Source organism: Mus pahari, chromosome 10 (genome assembly GCF_900095145.1).
Source record: "Mus pahari chromosome 10, PAHARI_EIJ_v1.1, whole genome shotgun sequence".
NCBI lineage: Eukaryota > Metazoa > Chordata > Mammalia > Rodentia > Muridae > Mus > Mus pahari.
Window position 1 is genome coordinate 84,386,750 of NC_034599.1, and position 4,837 is coordinate 84,391,586.

Below are 4,837 nucleotides of genomic sequence, written 5' to 3' on the forward strand. Positions count from 1 at the left end.
GAACAACACCTGAAACACAGTATTGGAAAGGAATGAGGAATCTTTCTCTAAAGAATACTGATTGCTGTGACAGAAGTAAAAAGTGGAAGTAGATTGGCTGGGCCTAGAAAAGAACAGGAAATAAATAAATAAATAAATCATAGATAGATAGATAAATAAATAATATCCTGAGGAGTAAAAGATCCTCTCCCTGCCTGCCTGTTGTCTGGTTACTAATAGGGTGGCCAAATTCTCTGTTTTCTGGGACTGTCCTGCCACAGAATCTCTGTGAGTTCAGGAAAGAGTCATTCCTCATACTGGGCACCAGCTGTGTAGTAAGTACTGCATTAAGGTATACTTCCTCTCAAGTTGTTAGAGCCAAGAGCAAACCGACTGTGAAGTAACCAACTCCCTGTCCCATGTGTCCCTTTGACAAGGATAACATGCATTTACTGAGCAGCTCAAAAACAAACAAACAAGATACAGAAAAACAATAAGGAACCACTGAATTATTTTAATCAGTTTTCCAAGGTAAGAAGTGACTTTACTGACCTCTACTGACCCACCCAGAATAGCACAGGCAACTGCAAACATGTTATCAACACACCTGAAGCCAACATTTATAGTATTATTCATTATTTTTAAGGTTGCTTTCAGCCAATGATTTATTTAGCTACCACATCACATACACTTCACAAAGGAGAGAGAGTATAACATAAGATTAAAGCTATACATTCAATTTCGCTTGGAAAAGTAGACTACATGAGGAGAATAAGGCAGAGGGTAAGGTTGGTTACACTGTCTTCTGAAAATCAAATTAATTTTCAACAGCGAGTACACAGGAAAGAAGAGTCCACAATTTTAGATTGTCTCAAGCCACACTAGTAACTTGATGTCAAGGCTGCACAAAACTTCACTTTCGGAAAGCAAGAGGCAGTTCCAGACAAAAAGTACTGCTATATCTTGCTGATGGTCTGTTTCATTTTAAATTAGCGTGATGTGAAAACGGAGAAAGAAGATACAAGACTTTTCTTACTGGTCAGAAGAGATTATGAGTACAGGGATACGCGCTTACATTCAGTCTCATCCACGGTAGAATTCCTGAAGTCTCTCCAGAGCCAGCGGTTAGTGATTAACTCCATAAAGTTATCAGCAGGAGTCCCAAGGACTGGCTCCTAGAAGGATATGTCAGTGTGGTCTGTCTGAAAGAATTCCTTTTTCCTTTCTACTGCTTAAAGACATTAGAGTTCCAGTGAGAGCTATCTAGGAAGACCGTTCCTTGCTATCTTTTCAAAAAGAAAAACAAACAAACAAACAAACAAACAAATGCCAGCCTGGGCTTCAGTCACCCTGTCCCATTCCAGGATGCCAGAGAAGATCTGTAAGTCTATAGTAGTGCTCACCAGTGTCTTCCTGGTTTGGCTTTGTAAGTACTGGCTTCAGGTAAATTGTAGAGTGAGCCATCCAAATGATGTTATGATCGTGATGTCATCTAGAGTAAAAAAAAAAAAACAACAGATTCCCTTTCTCACCTTATTTAAAGTCTAAAAATACAGTAGAAGCAAGGTGTTGTTGAACATCTCCTATGTCCAATTATATAGAGGTTGGTTACAGCCAAGGCGTGCGTGCCACTGCTGCACCCTTATTTGGGGATTGCGATACCACGCTGGTTGTTCTTGTGGTTCAGAGTTTTCGCAGCTGGAAAGCATTGTTGATTGCTTCCTTTCTTTGTAAGCTTGCATGACATCTTTTGGTACGATGAAAACTAGTCCTTAAGAAGAAGTCATTCAGGTCAGTTCCTGCTCAGAGACTTTTAGGCGATGCATCTGAAGCACCAGGATCTCACGTAACCCAGGCTGGCCTGAAGCTTTTAATGTAGCCAAATATTGAACTTATCTTGGAGATAATTGTCAATTTTCATATCAAGACCTACCCTGTGGACAAGCACAATATTATTAGTAATCTTTGCTGTTAGCGACCTGTCTTGATCCACATCCCATACCTCCTCTCCATCCCCTTATCTCCACGTGGATGTCCCCACCCCCACCCCACCTGACCTCTAAATTCCCTGGGGCCTCCAGTCTCTTGATAGTTATTTTTACTGGATAAATGGTGCAGCACAAAGGGTAAACTACAAATGAATGAAATGTAATGGTAAGTTAGTATTTCAGTTGTATTACTTTCCACATTAAATACCATTTGATAATTTGGTGTCTGTAGAACTCTTTATTTTGCCATTTTACTTATCATTTTAAATTACACATGAATACTGGTTTTAAAATGATAGGATAATCCCTTGAGATAACCTTTATTTTTTAACTCTTTCAAGATGTTTTTGCTCTTTTTTAAAGTCTATATTTTCATACAGAATATTTTGATCATGTTTTCCATTCTCCCACCCCTCTGAGATCAGTACTACCTCTCTACCCACACAATGTCACGACACCCTCAAAAAACCAACAGCAATGGGGACTTGAGCAATGGCTCAGTGATTTAGAGCACAGGTGCTGCTCTTCTAGAAGGACTTGGGTTTGATTCCCAGCACCTATAGGGTGGTTCATAACCTCCTACAACTCCAGTCCTAGGTGATCCAATGCCCGTATGCACAGACATACTTGTAGGCAAGACACAAACACATACATAAAATAAAAAAGAATGAAAATGAAATTCAAAACAAAAGCTAATATGACAAACAAAATGCCCAAATAAAACAAATCAGAACAAAACCAACAAAACAAAAACAATCAAAACCAAAAATAAGCAAAAACAGAAACACGGAGTTCATTTTGTGTTAACCAACTACTGCTACCTATGGGGCCTACCTTAGAGTGTGGTTGAGATATCCAGTGCCACTCCAGTGGAGAAAACAGATTTATTCTTGTGTTCAGACACATATTGCAAATATCTTCTTGGTTAAGAGTGGGACCCTGACTCTTCCCCGTTCCCACCCAGGGCCGAAAAGGGTTAAGACGTGGCTGTGGCGTATTGGGAGAAGTTGTAGTTATTCACTATGCTTCCACTGACTGAGGAGAACAAGCATGTGGCACAGCTGTTGTTCAGTTCTGGCACCTGTCCAAGATGCATCCTCAGATTCTGTGGTGTGGATCTTCCCGCACTTTACAAACACCCAGCCAAGGAGTTGCTCAATGATCTACAAAAATTTCTAGAACCGGAAAAACCTGAATTAATTTTAGAAGCTCCAAACCCATTGAAGACAATTCATCTACGTGAAGATGGGATTGATAATTTGAGTGAAGATGGAAAGGAGGGAAGTCTCTGTTACTGAAGACGAAAGCATGGCTGAGAAGCCTTCAAAGCTGGGAGTGTGCAATGTCTGCTTAGGGATTCTTCAGGGATTCTGTGAGAAGGGGTTTATTACAGAGGTGTGCCAAAAGGTTGAAGCCTCTGGGTTTGAATTCACCAGCTTGGTTTTATCTGTGTCCTTCCCACCGCAGCTGTCTGTGAGAGAGCACGCTGCATGGTTGCTGGTAAAACAGGAAATGGGAAAGCAGAGTCTATCCCTGGGAAGAAATGATGTAGTCCAGCTGAAAGAAGCCTACAAGTGGATAAATCACCCCCTGTTTTCAGAGGAGCTGGGCGTTCCCACTGATGGGAAGAGCTTGTTCGAAGTGAGTGTGGTCTTTGCTCATCCAGAAACAGCTGAAGATTGCCATTTCCTAGGTGAAGTTTGCCCAGATTGTTTCAAACCAGCTAAAAATAAACAATCGGTATTTACCAGAATGGCAGTTTTGAAAGCTTTGAATAAGATAAAAGAAGAAGACTTCTTCATGCAATTTCCTTGTCCTCCAACCTCTCCAAAGACTGTATGCACTGTCCTTGAGGTTGAGTGCACTCACGGTGCTGTTTTTGTCGCTGGCAGATATAATAAATACTCCAGGAAACTACCACAAACTCCTTGGATAATTGATGGAGAAAGGAAAATGGAATCTTCGGTGGAAGAATTAATTTCAGATCATCTACTGGCAGTATTCAAAGCAGAGAGTTTTAATTTCTCATCCTTGGGACGAGAAGACGTAGATGTGAGAACATTAGGAAATGGAAGGCCCTTTGCAGTTGAGCTGCTGAATCCTCATCGAGTGTATTTCACCTCACAAGAAATGAAGGAGCTCCAGCAGACAATTAATAAATCATCTGACAAAATCCAAGTCCGTGACTTGCAGCTTGTCACAAGGGAGGCAATAGGGCGTATGAAAGAAGGTGAGGAAGAAAAGACTAAGACCTATAGTGCCTTGATATGGACGAATAGAGCTATCCAGAAGAAGGACCTTGGGTTCCTGGATGACTTAAAGGACTTAAAGATTGACCAGAAAACACCTCTCCGAGTCCTTCACCGAAGGCCTTTGGCTGTGAGAACTCAGGTCATTCACTCTATGGAGACAGACTACCTGGATGAGCATCATTTTCATCTGCATTTGAAGACCCAAGCTGGAACGTATCCTTCTGCCTCTGCAGAGACCTAACCAGAATGGGATCAGGATAGTTAATGCTGCCCTAACAGAATGGGCCAATTGATCTGGGAGGTTTTGTTTGTTTGTTTGAAATGTGTTCTTTTCCAGGCTAGTCATGAACTCCTGATCTTCCTGCCTCTACCTCCCAAGTGCTGGGATTACAGGCCTGTGCCACCTCAGATGGTCTGCGATATTTTGAAAAGAACTTGAGTGTATTAGTTCAATATTTTGGAGTAGAATCAACATTTTTGTTTGATGTCTGTTTTCCTATTCGTTTCAATGCAGAGTTTTAAACCATAAAGTAGACATCAATTCAATGTCAAAAAAAAAAAAAAAAAAAAAAATTAAAAGAAAAGACTCTATAAAACATGCACAGAACAAAGCATGTG

General features: G+C 40.8%; 1 pseudogene; it reads left to right on the forward strand.

Annotated features, from left to right (window-relative positions):
* Positions 1-2,989: 2,989 nt before the first annotated feature.
* LOC110328410 lies at positions 2,990-4,460 on the forward strand (annotated as a pseudogene).
* The last annotated feature ends 377 nt before the right edge of the window (positions 4,461-4,837 follow it).